Genomic DNA, 19,217 nt, shown 5'->3' on the forward strand with positions numbered 1-19,217 from the left:
ATATATATATATATATACAAATCAAACCGATTGATTTAAGTCACACCCTATAGTAAGATTGTTGTGTTAACATAGCAAAGAGAGCCCGTTGCCTAATGAGATTATAGTCACAGGTATGTTGTTGTTGTTAAGTGCCCTTAAGTTGGTTTCAACTCAGAGGGACTTTATGTAGGGTTTTTGAGCTTGGAAATACTTGTGAGAACAGAAATCCTCTTCTTTCTACAGCTGTGACTTGTGGGCTCTAACTGCCGACTTTGTGGTTTGCAGACCCAGCTGAGTCACCGTTCTCTCCAATCACAGGTATGGCGCTGTTAAGTGCTGTTGAGTTGCTTCTGACTCACAACGACCCTGTATAGGGTTTCCAGGGAGCAGCTGGTGGGTTTGAATTTTTACAGGAGCAGAAATTCTCATCTTTGTGGATTAGCAGTCTGGTGCTTATCCTACAGCATCACACTTAGAGTCACAAGGATAGGGGTTAGGATTTACAACACGTATTTTTGTGTGATACAATTTAACCCTTAACACAAATCAAGTGTTTCTTTTCTCCCCCCACCAAAAAAATCCCACTGTCATGGTGTCAGTTCCAAGTTACAGTGACTTATAGGTCAGAGTAGAACTATTCCATAATGTTTCCAAGGTTACAGATCTTTTACAGAAGTCTACTGCCTCATCTTTCTCCAGTGGAGTGATTGATGGCTTTGAACTGTCAGACTCTCTGGTTAGTAGTCCAACACTTATTCCATGGCTCCACCAATTTCCTTCCTTTTTTCTCACCAAACAATAATTTAGAAATAGATTATAGAGTAAGCATCAGAAGCAAAAATATCACCTTCACTGTAGAATGTAGTGGCATTTCCTGTTGCAATTCAAATTTCCTATTTCTATTTCCGTAAGTGCAACCTTACAACATTTCATGACCCAGCCTTATAATCATTGAACAGGAGTCCTGGTGTGGTACTGTAGGATAATATAAGCACTGGACCGCAAGGTCGCGTGAACTGCAAGGTTCAAACTCACTAGCCACTCCTCAGTAACCCTATACAGGGCTGCTGAGTTGGAACCAACTTCATGGCACTTAACAATGGTAACAATTATAGTCACTCTCTTATTATACCCTCCTGTTCCTTGCTTCCGTATTCTTCTTGGACTTTCATATGGCAATATTTCAATTGTGCTTACATGTGAGTTTCCACTTCTCTTGCACTTGTGCCTCAGCAACTGGAAATGGATGGAGAGCAACTTTAAACTATACCCTGTGGACTCATTTTAAATCCATGACTGAAAATATCATGTATGCCCTTTTACCTAGTAATCCTTCCACTACCATGTAAACAACACTGCATTGGATGTTTTTATTTTTCAAATCCAGTTTGATGATCTTTATCTATTAATTGAAAATTTCAAATATTTACATCTTTTTTAAAATTGGTATATTTGGTTTTATGTTTATCTTATGTTGTACTTTTTCTATGTATCCCATTGGTTCTGTGTTTCATATTGTCTCTTTAGTCTTTAGTCTCTATTTATTCTGTAGATATTCTCTGAGTGGTTATCCTAGTATTCATGACTTGGAAGGAAAAATTCTCATAGTCTAAAGTTAATTATTGGAGTCCTGGTGTGGCATTGCAAGATAATGCACTGGACAGCAGGGTCAGTTTGAATCACAAAGTTTGTTGGTTCAAACCCATCATCTGCTCTTCAGAAACCATATAAAGGGTCTGTATGAGTTGGAATAGGCTTGATGGCACTTAACAACAACAAAGTTAATTATTACATTTATTCTCTTCCCAACTAAGATGAAACAATAGTTCACCATCTTTTATGTGCTATTGTGGTTGCAAATCTATTTCTATTTTGCTTTTTTAAATCTTGAGATTATTGTTGTATATGTTCACTGTTGAGATTTGCTGTATTATATACTGCTTTACTATTATTTACTTCCTTTTTTCTTTTATCTCAAACCATCCACCTGCAATCGTGCTTACTCTAGTTGAAGTATATTCTTTAGATTTTTTTTTTTTTTTAGTTAGAGTGTACTGTGGCAAACTCTTTTTGTGTTTGCTTAGAATACTTTTATTTTGATTCATTTCTTAAGAGATATTTTTTTATTGAGGCAATGTAATATAATCTACTGGACTGAAAGGTAGGTTTGAACCACAGTTAGGTGGTTCAAACCCATTAGCTGCTCCTTGGAAACCCTAGATTATTGAGTTGTTATGAGTTGGCACTGACTCAATGGCATTTAACAACAACAACATAGTATCATTCATAGAAATTTTTGTTCTTTTAACTCATCTAGGGTTTCAGAGTATCACTAAATACTTCTGGATTTTTTTGTTATCCAGGAAGGTCAGCTATTATTTCTGTGCTGGTAATCTTACTTTAACTCTGCATATTTTTGTCTTAAGTCTTCTGGTGCTATGGGTTCGGTGATGGACTGCTAAATGCAAGATTGGTGGTTCAATCCCACTAGCAGATTCTCAGAGAAAGATAACGCTGTTTGTTGGCTTCCATAAAAATGGATATGGTTACTCTGGGTCGGAATCAACTCGGTGGCTGTGAGTTTACTTTTACTCTGCCTATTTTTCACTAAGTTAATATTTTCTGTTGCAACATTTCAATTTTTAAAAATAAAAATTTTGCCATGTATTTTGAGTTCTTAGTGATTTCTAGACTTACCATATATCTCTTAACATAGCAAAATCTGCTTCTAATTTTTAATAATTTAATTTCAGTGAGATATAAAAAGTTATTCCTCTATACATCTATTTCTTCTTCCCCTTTACTATTGTTGAACATATTATATCTAGATATGTTAAATACTCATCAATATGTTGGTATAACCATACTTTATGCTTTTATGTCTTTTGAAGACGCTGATAAGAAGAAATGAGAGCAAGTCTATATGAGTTATCTTTTAATACTATTTATCCATAAACTTCCTCAGGCTCCCTTGTATTTTCAGAGTTTTTTATATTGACTATCTTATTTACCACTTCTGGTTGTCTTCATTTTTTACTATGGATTTGATTTATCATAGAGTAGTGTTGTTTTCGTTGTTCATAAGTGCCATCAAGTCGGTTCCAACTTACGATGACCCTGTTTAAGATTTTCTGAGGAGTGACTGGTGGGCTTGAACTGCCGACCTTGTGGTTCAAACCAACCTTGTGGTCTAGTGCTGATTCTACAGCACCACACCAGGGCTCTTCATACAGTAGGATCATGTTCTTATTTCAAGAAATTTGCACCCACCTACTTCCTTTGTGAAGTCCTGGTGTGGTGCTGTGGGTTAATGCGCTGTACTGCAAAGTCAGTTTGAACTTAAAGATTGGCAGTTCAAGCTTCCCAGCCATTCCTCGGAAACCCTATACAGAGCTGCTATAGGTCAGAACTGACTTAACAATAACGTCATTTGTGCTGTTATTGTCTAATTACTGTATTTGCATATGTTATAGTGGTGTTGTAGGATAAGCACTGTACTGTAAGGTCAGTGTGAACAGCAAGGTTGGCAGTTCAAATTCACCAGCTGCTCCTCAGAAACCCTATACAGGGTCACTGTGAGTCAGAACTGATAGAATTATATACATTTGGGTTTTTTTATGTTATTTTTTTATATAACAGTTTTATTGAGATATAACTCATTTAAAATGTACAACTCAATAGTTTTTATTATATTCACAGATATGTGCAACCATCAATCAATTCTATAACTTTTTCTTTTTCTTTTTTTTGCAGGGGAGTTAGGAGTAAGGAATTAGGGTTAGAGCTATGGCTAAGTCCAGGTTAGGACTTTCTTTAGTGTTAGGGTTATGGTTAGGATTAGGGGTGGGAATTGGGCTACGGCTAGAAGTAAGACTTGTTCTAGTTTTAAGGTTATAGTTAGGTTTATTTTTATTTATTTTGTTTTTTCATTGAAATCGACTTGATTTTCTCTTCATTTGTTCCTGTTAAGTGCCATCGAATCCATAGCAACCCTATGTAGGTATTCTGGAGAGTGACTTGTGGGTTTGCGTCACTGACCTTGTGGTTTAAACTACAGTGCTTATTGCTTATCCTACAGCACCATACAAGACTCCTCTTCATTTGGAAATTCTATAATTACATTATTCCCTTTTTTTATTTTATGTTTGTTTTTTACTGTTGTCACAAACTGTATCCCTGGTTCTGTTAGAATGACTGCCTCTTGGTCTATGTACAGGTTCCTCTGAAATACCCATTCTTTGCAATGTTATCTATAGTCTGTCATGATTCACACAGTCAAAAGCTTTTGCATAGTCAATAAAGCACAGGTAAACATCTTTCTGGTATTCTCTGCTTTCAGCCAAGATCCATGTGATGTCAGCAGTGATATCCCTCCCTCCATGTCCTCTTCTTAAACTGGCTTGGATTTCTGGAAATTCCCTGTCAATGTTATGTTGTAGCCGTTTTTGAATTATGTTCAGCAAAATTTTACTTGCATGTAATATTAATGATATTGTTGGACTGTGTCATCTCTATTTGGAAAGGGCACATATATGGATTCCTTCCAATCACTTGGAGGCCTGGTGTGGCGTTGTTGGTAAATGTGCCAGGTCTTCCAAATTTGTTGGCATAAGTGAGGGAGCACGAGCACCTCCATCACTGTATCAATTTGTTGAAAGATTTTAATTTGTTTCTGTCCATTCCTGGAGTCTTACATTTTGCCAATGTGTTCAGTGTATCTTAGACCAATTCCTTGAAAGTATTTTGAAATCAAATCTGCTTTGTGTAATTAAGACTTGAATCTATTTCTATAAAACAAAAATAGATAATTTGATAAATACTTCAATTATATAAATAATCTGCTTGATTCCAAATAGTAGATTCATTATTTGAAAATATCTACATAATTGACAATAAGTTTTAGTTTCATTCTGAATGTTAGCGCTTACACAGTCACAATCCTCATAATATACGTTAGAGAAAATGATGAAATTTATAGTAGTTATATATAGCAAGCAATACTAACTAATTATACTTGTTCCATCTAGGCATTTAGATCATCAATATTATCTATGGTGTACTGACTTATCAACTCACTTTTTGCACTCTGGCATTAATAGACACTGATTCTCCACTTCAAAGAAATTGAAAACTTCCTTATATTAATCAGTTAACTTCCTTAAAATCTAAGACAATTGCTAATTATTTCAAGGTTTAGATAAAAAATTATTATTGCAGGAAAAAAAAATCCATCGTTAAATTAGCCAAAATTTGAAGTTGATATTCAGAAAACTACAAATTTAAAGTTGATATTCAGTGCAACCTTGTATTTTTCTACTTTTACTAATGAATATATTTTAGTGCTAAAGAAATTTGACTGCAGTTTATGTAGTTAATTTCATATAGAGTTAGTAAATTCAATCTTAAAGTTAATATTAAAAATTATCTGAGAAGAATCTAAATTAGAAGGGTAGGAGTTAAAAAATCTCTCTGAACAATTGCCTCTAGGTCTGTGTATATGTTCCGCCTGAGTACAATTAAGCATTCTGGAATTCCCATTCTCCAAAGGTTATCCATAATTTGTTATGACCCCACACACTTGAATGCCTTTGAAGTCACTAAAGCACTGGTAAACATCTTTCTGGTATTCTCTGTTTTCAGCCCCAAGATCCATCTGATATCAGCAATGATAGCTCTCAATCTACATCATCTTCTGAATCTGGTTTAAATTTTTGGCAGTTCTCTCTGTGATGTACTGCTATAAGCATTTTTAAATGATCTTTGTCAAAAGTTTACTTGCATAAGATATTAATAATATTGTTCAATAATTTCCACATTCTGTTGGATCACCTTTCTCTGGAATTAGCACAGATATGTATTCCTTCTAGTCTGTTGGGCAGGATGGCCAGGTAGCTGTCAGCTTGTTCTGACTGATGAGATTGAGCTTCTCTATTGTCTCTTTTCATAGCTGTAGGCGATTTGCTTCCTTTGCATTCCATCTGGCTAGGTCCACGTATATAGCTGCCATTTATGTTTTTGAAAAAAAGTATTTATAATGAGGAAGTCAGTCTTGCAAGTTTATCTTGCAATCCCAGAGAAACTCAAACGCCCTCTGCTGGTCGATGTAGGTTTAACAAGCTTGGGCTAGACTGTTTCCTTGATCTTCATTAGTGTTTCAAGTCCTCTGCTTCTAGCAAGCATTGTGTAGCAAGCATATCACAGGCTGTTAATGAGTCTTCCTCCAATGCTGATACCACATTTTTCTTTATATAATCCAGTTTCTCAGAATATTTGTTGAGCATACAACAGATTGAGTAAATTTGGTGAAAGGATACTATAACCCTGACACACACCTTTCCTGCTTTTAAACCATCCAGTATCCCTTTGTTTTGATTGCACAACTGCCTCTTGGTCTGTGTACAGGTTCCTCATAAGCATAATTAAGTGTTCTGAAAAACCCTATCTTTTCAGTGTTTTCCAAAGTTTGTTATGATCCACATCGTAAATATCTTTCTGGTGTTCTCAGAAATGTTATCCTGAATTTCACATCCTCTTCTGAATCCGGCTTGAAATTCTGACAACTTCCTGCCGATAGATTGCTGCAACTATTGTTGAATTATATTGAGCAAAATTTTACTTGCTGTGACACTACTGATATTATTTAATGATTTCTGCATTGTGTTGGGTTGTCTCTCTTTGGAATGGACACAAATATGAATCTCTTCCAATTGGTTGGTCAGGTAGCTGTCTTGCAAATTTTTTGGCATAGACGAGTGAGTGCCTCAGGCGCTGCCTTAGTTTGTGGAAAGATTTCAATGTGTAGCCAATCAATTCCTTTCAAATGCTGTCAGTGCAGTTTGGATTTTTTCCTTCAGTACCATTGCCTTTAAACAAAAAATTTTTTTAAATGAAAGAACTTTTTATCATTAATTGTGTGAAGATTTACAGAGTAGATCATCAGTTTTACATTCAAAACATCATACATTTTGTTTCACCTCAATGATTGCAATCACCTCCATGTAATAAAAATTATCCCACTTCCTTCCTGTGTGGTTTTTGTTTTTTAAGCTTTTATTGTGCATTGAGTGATAGTTTACATGGGAGAACACCAGTTTTGCCTTCATCCTATTGTATTTTATATAATTGCAATGATTACAATCCCCTCCAAGCATCACCATCCAACAGTCTTTGCTTCTATTCCCCCTGTTTTCTTTTTCTTTTTGAATGTTTACAAAAAACACTCAGGCATTTATAATCATTTAAACAACCCATGGGCACATTCTGCTAGCCTGCCTACTGGCCACCAGCATGAAGTCTTTCTCTTTCCATGAGTCTAGAGTCTTCAGCTCTTCTATCTCTCCATGTCTGCATCTTTGCCTCCATCTCTGGTATCACTGCTTCTCTGTATAGAGTCCCACATTCTGCTCAAGCTCTTCTCTTTTGATGGTCCTAGGGTCCTCTGTACCTGGACTGCAAGATTAATGACTCCCCCCTTTATGTTACAAAACTTCTACCTTTACAGTTGTGACTATCGCAATTAGTCATGATTGAATCATTATTGAATCATAAGAATCTTATTCCCATCTCCTTTCAGCAGACCCGTTTAGACAAGATGAGAAGTATTTAGTGTGGGTTCTACCTTCGCCTGCACTCTGAAACTTGGAAGCCAGCCATTTTGTGCATTTATAGCTTCCCTCCCCATTTTAGATAGCGAATGTCTAAGTTGCCCATCCCTATCAATCCTTTGTACAGAGGGGAAATGTCTGATCCTTGATGTGACGTCTCCTTCCCTCTTGGTTGGTGTTTAGAGCTACTACATCCATAAGTATAGGTCAAGTTCATCTAATTTTAACAATTTACACTTGTTTCCTTTATCAAATTTCTTTATCTTCCTGTAGTCAAGTTCTGATCATGAAGCCATCAAAGCTAGATTAAATGGGTACTACCTGCAAGTTTAGGAATTCTTGTGTGTATCCCCTCACTTCATATCAGCTGGATGCTTCACTCTCTGTTTTAACCCTCTGTGGCTAGGTCATTGTCAATGGGCTTTGGAATCCTCAGGTCTCAACCTGGACCAACTTTGGTCCAACACTTTGGACTAACCAGCCCTTCCTCTTCTCTCTCTCATCTCCAGGCCGATGGGAGTCTGTGGAATGCGGTTGAACTCAACCCATTTCTTTATTGCGGTCTTTCCCCCTCTTCCACTCACCAGTTGACCAACGTGGTTGCCAGCAAGCTTACATACCTGCTCATGTGTTCCCTTTGAGTTTCAGTCTTGGAGGGGGGTTTGTCCTTGAGGGACTTGATTACTTGCCTTTATTGTTTCATGGCTAACAACTTGGTAGTTCTTGTAGTAGCCAATCAGACTGCCATTTTTGTTTTTGATTTTTCTTGCTGGTCTTTCTTTCAAGAAGTATCTTCTGTTCCTCTTGCCACTCCAGGTTGGTCTACATGTCTTTTCAAGTGGGAATGTCCCACCTCAGAAGGCTCAGGATTCCACCTAAGGAATTCCCATCCCTATATACTACAAAGGCTCTGAAAGAAGCCTATTTCACTGGGGAAGTTCTAGAACTCATTTTAGGTATTCCAATCAGTTATAGGTTAAAGGTGGGCTTACAAGCTTTTTATAATCATGTTTCCTGATATTCCTTTCTATCCCATTCAAGTGTCTATTTTACATTAGGAAGCAAGGGAAACCAACGTTCATAAGACAGTCAAGCATCTTAACATTATTTCCCCTCTTTTACTCATTTGGACTATGCCTCAATCCCTGTATTACAGAACCCTGTTGTTCCAAGGTTGAGCATACATCACTATTTACCTCTGTCCCATTGAGCCCATGCAAACCTGCCTAAACGTTCCCCTATCTAACTTGTTCTTCAATTCATTTCTCCTTCTTGTGTATTGCCCTCCCCAACACCTGGATTATGCTGTGTCTCTCCCCTAATTTGTACTCTACCATTCCCTCTCTCCTACCCCTGGAAGCTAACAAATATATATATTTTTCTCTTTCTTTTAGTATGGGTATCTTTTCTTAAACTTTGTATTTTTAATGTTTCCATGCTCCTCTTGCATTTTCATTTTCTTGGTATGTTGCAAAGTATTAATTTTCTTTGAGGTTATCCTATATTCTATTTTCCCTCTATTTAAAACAGTGTATTTTACCCTGCAAACTACCTGATTGCCTCATCACCTGGATCTCTGTTCCTATATTTTTGCTGTTCACATTTTAATTGTTTTGATCATAGACTGTCCTCTCAGATCCTTTGAATTCATTTTTGTAGTTCTGTTCTGTTCTGAACTCTTCCATTTGTGGATCAAGTTCCGGGTGGTGTTGCCACATATGTCAATATCTGGTTGTTTTCTGTTCTTGTTGGTTTTCCATCCAAAGAACTCCCTTTAGGATGTTTTGAACCACAGGATTTGCTTTGACAATGTCCCTTAGCTTCTGTTTATCCTGGAATGTTTTTATTACACCCTCGTATTTGATTGATAGCTTTTCTGGGTAGATGATTCTTAGTTGGCAGTTTGTTTGTTTTTTCTTTCAGAGTTTTATATATGTCTCCCCATTGCCTTCAGGCTTTCATGGTTTCTGCTGAAAGATCAGAGCTTAATCTTATTTGCTTACCTTTGTAAGTAACACTTCTCTTTTCCCTAGCCAATTTCAGGATTCTCTCCTTATCTTTGATTTTGAAGAGCTTGATTATGATATGTCTTGGTGATAGTCTTTTGTAGTCTATCCTTCCTGGTGCTCGTTGAGCTTCTTGAATGCTTATCTTTTCGTTTTTTATAATGTTAGGGAAATTTTCTTCTTCAGGTCTTCAACTATCTCCTCTGTGGTCTTCTGTGACCCTTCTGGAATTCCAATAATTCTCAAGTTATTCCTGTTCATGTTGTCACTCATGAATCTTAGACTTTCTTCAGATTTTTTAAATCTTTTTTTTTCTGCTTGCTCTTCTATCTTAGAAGTATTGAGAGATTTATTTTTCCAGCTCGCTGGTTCTGCTTTTCATCTCTTCAATTCTACTCCTTTGCCCTTTCAGTGTATTGTCCACTTCTGATGTTTATTACTAATCATTTGAGTTATGATGTTAGAGGAGAATACTGAAAGTACCATGGACTGCCAAAAGCACAAACAGATCTGTGTTGGAAGAAGTACAGCCATAATACTCCTTGGAAGTCAAGATGGCCAGACTTCATCTGTCATACTTCAGACATATTATCAGGAAGAACCAGTCCCTAGAGAATTGTATCATGCTTGGTAAAGTGGAGGGTCGGAGAAAAAGAGGAAGATCCCTGAGATGGGTTGGCACAGTGGCAGCAGCAATGAGCTCAGGTGTAGCAACAACAGTGAGACTGCTGCAGGACTGGGCAGTGTTTTATTCTGTTGTGCATAGGATCTCAGTGAGTAGGTACCAACTTGATGGCACCTAACAACAACAACAATTTTCTTTCTGACAAAAAATACATTATCCTTGAAACCATCTTCGCTGTGTCTACATTTTTACTCAAAATGATGATTTCTTTTCTAACAGGCTTTTGGGCTTTCATTTAAATTGACTTCTATCAGTCATATTTGTCCAGATGTCCTCATGTCTTAGGAAAAGTATGGGTTCAGATCAAACTCAAAAACTTGCTGCACAATGCTGAAAAGATGTACACTGGAGCTTACATTTTCCTTGTATTTAGGGTCTATATTTTTTGAATTCCAAAATTAATAATTTTAGAATTATTTGTGTGAGTTATTTCAGCAAAGGCCAATTCGCCTACTTCTTGATGTGTGTCATAATTATCTAATTCTGTTACAACAGAAATATCATAAATGAGTGACTTTAACAATCAGAAATTAATTTTAACAGTTTAGGGGTCTAGAAGTCCAAATTCAAGTCACCAGCTCTAGGGAAAGGTTTTCTTTCTCTGTAGACTCTGGGAGAAGGTCCTTGTTTCCTTTTATCTTTTGTTTCTTGGTTCCTTGATCATCTTCAAAGACAGGTGTGGCACCTGTCTTTCCCTAGCTTTGCTTCCTTGCTTCTCTATGCTTGCTCTACTCTTTTATGGAGATCGATAACACTAATACTGTCTAGTTATCATAACAAAGAAAGACTTATTTTCATATGGGATTATAAACATAGGCATAATGGTTAACATTTGTAACACATATTTTTGAAAGATACAAATGGTCCTGTTTCTGCCTTTCCTGACATTTGTGTGTGTGTTGGTTAGGTATTCTTTTTAATAATGTGTTTCAGAAATATAGCAATGGATTAATCAAATAGGAATTGATTTTTCACAGTCAACCCCACAATGTCATCATTGCTCCAGTCTCTTTTCATCTTTCTGCTCTTCCATAACTCAGTGTAGTGATGTATCCTCTTGGTGGCAAAATGGCTGCTTCATCTTCAGTTTAATGGTCACATTTCTGATAGGTAAAAGGAAAATGAAGAATTACAGAGGCACCTACAAAAGGAAACCAAAATCCTTAGGAGTTTTCCATTTAGGTCTTATTGGTGAGAATTATGGTGCCCAACATTTACTCTTATAAAAATTGAACAAGCTTCTGTTAAAGAAGAAGAAGCTTTGAGTATTAGATAGGTTTTTAGTCGAGGCTGCCAAGTGTTGTGCAGTCTCATTTCTAATCGAAACCAACTTGAGCAAACAGGTCTGCCATTTGTCACTTCCCTCCAGACATTCCTCCATCCCTCTAGTTTCAAGAGTTTAGCAATTTTGCTGCAGATTTGAAATGTCACCAGGAGTAAGGCAATTTCTTAAGGGTCATGCTAATTGTCCACACTGTTACATCTACATTGCTTGATGTGAAAACATATTTCAACAAGAAGAAATACTCATGCTCTCTATCTAACATTATCAAAATAAGATCACAAACAGCGTTCACATGAAAGCAATCTCTAGGAAGTCATCAATATCACTGTCCTATGGACAAAAGCTAGGGTCATGCTACGAGGCAGAAACATTTTTTAAAACTATTCTTCTGTGCTTAAATATATTTTTACAGTTCATGAGGATAAGTTGTAGAAGTTTAATAGTTACTCAAGGAAAGAGCCTGAAGCTGTTGCATTATAAGGAAATTATGTCTTGATTTTTGTTATAACACTAAGAATAATAGCTGTAAGATATTAGCAGAAACACGGAAAGTAAGAAGATGAGGATGGGATGGGAGGGAAAGAGAGAAGCAATATTCCTAATGGAAACTAGGAGGGAGAGGTAGAGGACCACTGATCTAGTCCCGTAGACAGTTAAAACCTAAACAAATATGTCTTACCTAAGGTAAAACAAAAGGAGCTCTGGTAGTGTAGTGGTTACGAATCGGGCTGTGAACCTCAAGATCAGCAGTTCGAAACTACCAGCGGTTCCGCGGGAGAAAGATGAGGCGTTCTGCTCCCGTAAAGATTTACAGCCTCGGAAATCCTGTGCAGGGTCGCTATGAGTCGGAACTGACTCCACGGCACAGAACAACAACAACAAGGTAAAACAAAACGATCAATCTTCCACTTCTGGTTGTGGGTGGTCGGTTTGTTCTGAGGTCAATTCTCTAGGGATATACACACTCACTGTACTGCTTCTCTAGTATGAAAAGACTGTAGTTCAAATCAAAGAGCATTTCTCTTGTCTTCATTTTCCAAGCCAGGCAGAAGAATGATCCCTTCTGCATGTGAACTTTTGATCCTTTGTTGTTGTTTAGTGCTGTTGAGATGGTTCTGACTGATAGCGATCCTGTACAGGGTCTCCGAGGAGTGGCCGGTGAGTTCAAACCACCCTTGCGGACCAGTGCTTTATCCTACAGCACCACACCCATCCTCAAAATGCATACACATTTTGAATGTCATACTTCTATGTGCTCCTACAGTTCCCATGTTCTCTTTTGTCAGATGTTTTGCTATAGAGACAGTTATGTGTTCATTTTATAAAACATTATGTCAGTACTGTTTAGTGAGCACATGCTATGAAAGAAAAAACTGTAAGAGATAGTAGGTATTGAAAGATAAATAAGATAGTCTTGCCTTCTAAGACTAGTGGAAATGACTTAAAGGAAAATGTGAATGTTATATATGAGTTCCATGGAGCAGAGGAGAAGCATATCAAACTAAAGGCGTCAGTGAAGGTCTACCACAGAAGACTTGCAAATTGAGACCTATAGACTTTGAAATATCTAACAAAAAATGAAGCTCACATAGACATGTCCAAGAAAAGGCACAGGCTAGGCAAGGGATGAGAGGACATAATGGCAGGACCTGGGCAGTGAGATTCAGTGAAGCTGTACAAGGGGGCTGTCCTGGCAGTGGGGAGCTAGGAAGGTTCATGACTCATGTGTGTACAGTATTCAAGTTTATCCTAAATTGTATAGAAATCCTGGAGAGGTTTTAAGTAGAGCTGCGACATATCCTTTAATTCATGGATGCTACAAAAATACATTTGTTTTTCCTTTTTAAACTGTTGATTTTATTTTTAAGTCATACTGAATTATAATCATGTATTTGGTCTGTTTTATCCACTTATTGGGTTTCTTTAAAGGCAGAGGTGATGTTTAACAAAACTTCTTTACCTAGTTAGGTAGGCATTAAATAACTTTCTGTATAACGAATAAACCAAACCTACTGCCACTGAATGATTCCACCTTATAAATACCAAATAGGACAGGGTAGAACTGTTCCATAAGGTTTCTGAAGCTGTCCGTTGTCATGGAAGCAGACAACCTCATCTTGTTCCTACAAATTGGCAGGTGGGTTTGAACTGGTGACCCAAACTGGTGACCTTGCTGTTAGCAGCCCAACGCATAACCCATGACACCACCACAGCTCCTGTTGAATGACTGGATGGATAAATGATCAGGAGAAAGAGAAGTGAGCTTGCTAACTCATTTCAGAAGTCTTTTAGCATTACTGTTAAACTACAACAAATGGAAAAGACTATGATATTTTAAGGCCTCTAAAAGCTAAAAATGAACACTTTAGTAACCTGAAGTTTGTAAGTAAAAATACCTTAACAATATGGTGAATAGCAATTGCTAACAAATTTAAAAAAGAGACAGACATGCATTGTTGGAAGATTCTTTGTTCTTAATCCTCATATGCAAACACTAATTATATAATTTTAATCTGAGAGGTAAAAGCATGCTTGACTAGGCCAGGTGCAATTTTTTGAAGTTATTTATTTATAACTACCTTTTATGCAATGTTTATATTTCTAGATTTTAAACCAGTATTACTGCCCCTCCCATACTTTCTCAGTTAACCAGCTTCCACATTTATAACTTCAACCATATTTCAGGAAGGGTATGCAAAAATAACAATAAATAAAAGTGGTACATCGTTATATTGTTATCATCTCTCTCAATTAGCCCTGTCAGTTGAAAACCTACTTATTCAAGACCATGAATCCCTGACTAAGATCGAACCACATATCTGGTGCCATAGAATCCTAAATTGCAGTTCTAGTTTTCAGGGAATAAAGTTTCAAGGTAACTGTTCTTGCAAATGCACACCTATAAAATACAACAAATTTTATATATGGTGTTCATCTTTATTACAAGGACCTTGAAATGCTTTATGGGCAGATTAATCCTCATAACCTCTATTTGGGAGATGGCAGGTATTGTCTTCATCTTAGAGAGTGAAAAATTGAGTCATCTAAAGGTCTTGGCTTCCGTCCAGTTAGCAGAATTGGCATGGGGAGTGGGAGGAAAAAACAGCTAGGTCTGCTACTGCTTGGTTTAGAGCTTTGGTCACTCAACTTCAGCAGCCATATAGGTGGTAAATTATAGAATTAATTCCCTCTTGAAATTCGTTCTTGGTGGGTGTTTCCCTGATGATAAATTTCAAAATGTCTATTGCCTTGGGAAAGACCACTTTTTTCCTCCTATGCTTTGGCCTAGTTGAATTTGAAAAGTGCTGTTGGTAGAACTAACGTGCTATTTTACCTTCTAAAAGTAAAATGTAAGTATCATTTAAAAGATACATGCCTTCAACGAGTTTTTAAAATTTTTCCCACATTTATAAAACCAACTGCCTTTGTTAGAACATCTGCTATACAGCTTCAGAAAGCCTTTGGGGCAGTTCTCTCCTGTGTCCTATGGACTCATTATGAGTTGGAATCAATGCTATGGCTGTGGATTATATGTAGCATGTTGTTGTTGTTGTGTGCTGTTAAGTACGTTCTGACTCATCGTGAACCTTTACAGAGTTTCTGAGAGCAGCTGGTGAGTTTAAATTGCCGACCTTGATGTTAGCAATCCAGTGCTTATCCTACAGTGCCATACCAGGACTCGTGTTGTATGTGATTCCTGAAAAAAATCATGAAAAAAACACAAATATACTCACTGCTCACATTAAGAAATGCTTACCCTAGCTTGTCACTGTGTCTTCAGCCTATAACTGATTGGAATACCTAAAAGGGGGTATTCAACTTGCCCAGTGAAGGAGGCTTCCTGCAGAGCTTTGCATTGCATAAGACCATAGGTGGAATCCTGATCCCTATCCAGAACCTTCCAAGGTGGGAAATTTCACTTGAAATGACAAATAGACCAGCCTGGAGTGGCTAGAAGAACAGAGGATGCTTCTTGAAAGAAAGACCAACAGGAAAAATAAAAAACAGTAACGACAGTCTGATTGACTACTACAAGAACAAGCAAGTCATTCCCCCAGGAACCATCAAGGTGCGAGGTCAGGTCCCCCCCAGGGCAAACTCCTTTCCAAGACTGGAACTCAAGAGTAATACACGAACAGGCATGTGGGCTTGCTGCTGACCACATTGGTCACCGATATGGGAAAGTGGGGGAAAAACAGTGTTGAAGTTGTGAGCTGGGTCTGACCACATTCAATAGACTCCTGTTAACCTGGATTGAGACCTGGTTGACCAGCTGTATGATGAGACCTGGGGACTCCTGGGCCCAGCTACAGTGACATGGCCACAGAGGACTAGAGTGGAATGTGATTTTTTATTTTATTTTATTTTTTAAGTCTTACAGCAACATGTGAACACATCTTCTAAACAACATGTTGGTGAATTTTGTATTTTTGAGCTGTATATAAATAGATTTACACTGTATATGTATTTCTGTGTCTTGCTTTTTATGGCATTTTCACTGTAGTATTTAATTACATTACTTCATTATCGATTTTTTCATCCTCATATCAATCGTCATTTAGGTGATTTCTATTCTTTTTCATCAATGGTCATTTCTCATTCTTCCCTGTGCTTTTGGTAACCACTTACTTATGTGTATGTGAACTTGCCTTTTTTGGACATTTCATATAAATGGAATTATGTAGCATGTCATCTTTTGTGGCTGGCTTCTTACCCTTCCATGTTTTCATGGTTCATCTATTTTATAGCCTATATCAGTACCTAATTTCTTTTGTGTCTGAATGTTGTTAAATGCTGTCAAGTTGTTTTCAACTCATAGTGACTCTCTATAGGGTTACTGAAGGAGCTCTGGTAGTGTAGTGGTTACCAGTCAGGCTGCTAACCTTAAGATCAGCAGTTCGAAACTACCAGGTGTTCTGTGGGAAAAAGGTGAGGCTTTCTGCTCCCATAAAGATTTATAGCCTCGGAAACCCTGTGCAGGGTCTCTATGAGTCAAAATAGACTCCACGGCATACCACCATCACCACCACCATAGGGTTTCTGAGGAGTGGCTGGTGATTTTGAACAGCCGACCTTGCTGTTCAAACCAAACTTGCGGTCAAGTGCTTATCCAATAGCATCACATTATCAATATACCATATTTTGTTTATCCATTAAACAACTTATAAACATTTGACTTGTTTCCATTTTGGGCCATAGTGAATGATCTTATTATGTGTGAGTTTTGTCTGGGGTTATGTTTTCACTTCTGTTAGGTATGTAAGAATATAATGATGGATCATAATGTTTACTTTTTATTTGAGAAAAATTGTTGGTACAAAATTTTTTACAAAATTGTACTTCAAGTGGTTGTATTGTTTTACATTCTCAGAAGCAATGTGTGTAAACTCAAATTTATACATGTTATCATCAATACTTTTTGTTGTCTTCTTCTTGATTATAGCCATCTAAGTATGTATGACCACAAGGTGGATAATTCAGACCTACCAGATGCTCCTCGGAAACCTTATACAGGGTCACTATGAGTTGGAACTGACTCAACAGCACTTCACAACAGCAACACTACAAGTATGTATGAAGTGACATCTCGTTGTTCCAATTTGCTTTCCCTTAATGGCTGATAATGTGGGCCATCTTTTCATGTGCTTATTGAGCATTTGTATATCTTCTTGGGAGATTGTAGTTGTTAACGTCTATCAAGTTGGCAGTTGGTAAGTTTGAACCTCCTGCCTTGTGGTTCAAACCAACCTTACTGTCCAGTACTTCCACAGTGCCACACCCGGACACATATTTATTCAAATCCTTCTTCCATTTAAAAATTAAGTTATTTGTATTTTTATGATTAAAGTGCATGAGTTCCTTACATAGTTTGCATATAAGTTACTTATCAGATATATGATTTACAAATATAGTCATTGATTCATGAGTTGTCTTTTCATTATTTCATGGTGTCTTTTAAAGTATAAGAGTTTTTTAATTTTGATGAAGTCCAACTTATCCATTTTTTCCCTCTTTGGTTGTTGGTGTATTTGATGTCATACTTTAAAATATGATTCCCAATCCAAGGTTATGTTTTCTTGTAAGATTTTCATGGCTTTAGACCTTACATTTCAGTCTTTGTTCCATTTGGAATGAATTTTTATATATGTAATTTTGAGGTATGGGTCTAATTTCATTATTTGCATGTGAGTATCCAGTTGTCCTAGCATCATCTATTATAAAGATTATTCTTCCTCCATTGAATTGCTTTGGCACTCTTGTCAAAATCAATTTGCTTATTTCTGGACCTTGATTTCAATTCCATTTATCTATGTCTACCTTAATTCTCATGCCCCATTATTTGGATTACTATAGCACTGTAGTAAGTTTTGAAAATGGGAAGTTCCTAGTTTGTTTTCCTTTTTGAGATTGCTTTGGCAATTCTTGGTCCCTAGCATTTCCGTGAACTTTGGGAGATCAGTTTTCATTCTGTTTTAAAACTGACAGACATGCCAGTTGTTGGTAGTGTTTAATTTGTAGATCAATTTGAGGAGAATTGTCATCATAGCAATGCTCATTCCAGCCCATGAACATGTTATGTGTCTAAGTGTGGATTTCTTTGAGTTTATCGTACTTGGAGTTCATTTAGCTTCTTGAATGTGAGTAATGTTTTCCAATAGGAAATTTTCAGATGTCACGTCTTCAAATATCCCTTCTTCCCCTTTCTGTCTCTCCTTTTAAATTGAGGCTCCCAGTATATATATATAAGAGTAGAGTCCAGGTATGGCACTGTAGGATAAGCACTGGACTGCTAACCACAAGGTTGGTGCTTCAAACCCACCAACAACTCCTCAGAAACCGTATGAAGGGTCGCTGTGAATAGGAGCCAATGTGACAGCATTTAACACCAACAAACCCATTGTATATGTATGTTGGTATGCTTGTTGCTATCTTGCAGGTCTTTGAGGCAATGCTTAATTTTATTCATTCTTTTGCTCCTCAGATTAGATCATCTCAACTGACCCATTTTATAATTCATTGATTCTTACTTCTGACAGCTCAAATATTTTTTTGAGTCTGTCTTATTAAGTTTTCATTTTACTTATTATATTTTTCAACTAAAGGATTTCTATTGGTTTATTTTGATGATTATTTATATTCTTTATTTAGTGAGACATAGTTCTTATATTTTCTCTATGGTTTTCTTTAACTTTTTGAACATTGTTGTTATGTGCCAGCAGTTGGTTACAACTCATAGAGATTCTGTGCACAACAGAATGAAACACTGCTTGGTCCTGTGTCAGTTTCACAATCATTGTTAATCTTGAGCCAATTGCTTCTGCCACCATGTACATTCATCTCATTGGGGGACTCTCCCTCTTTTTTGCTGAACTGCCACTTTACCAAGCATAGCATCCTTCTCCAGGGACTGGTCCCTCCTGATAATATTTCTGAAGTATGAGAGACAAAGTCTCATACTGCCTTACAAGGAGCATTCTGGCTGTATTTCTCCCAACACAAATTTGTTTGTTCTTTTGGCAGTTCATGCTACTTTTAATATTCTTCTCCAACACCATAACTTAAATGCATCAATTCTTTCCAGGGTCATTCTTATTCACTGTTGAATTTTCACATGCATATGAAACTATGGAAAATATAATGGGTTGGGTCAGGTG

Source organism: Chrysochloris asiatica, unplaced genomic scaffold (genome assembly GCF_000296735.1).
Source record: "Chrysochloris asiatica unplaced genomic scaffold, ChrAsi1.0 scaffold00005, whole genome shotgun sequence".
Lineage (NCBI taxonomy): Eukaryota > Metazoa > Chordata > Mammalia > Afrosoricida > Chrysochloridae > Chrysochloris > Chrysochloris asiatica.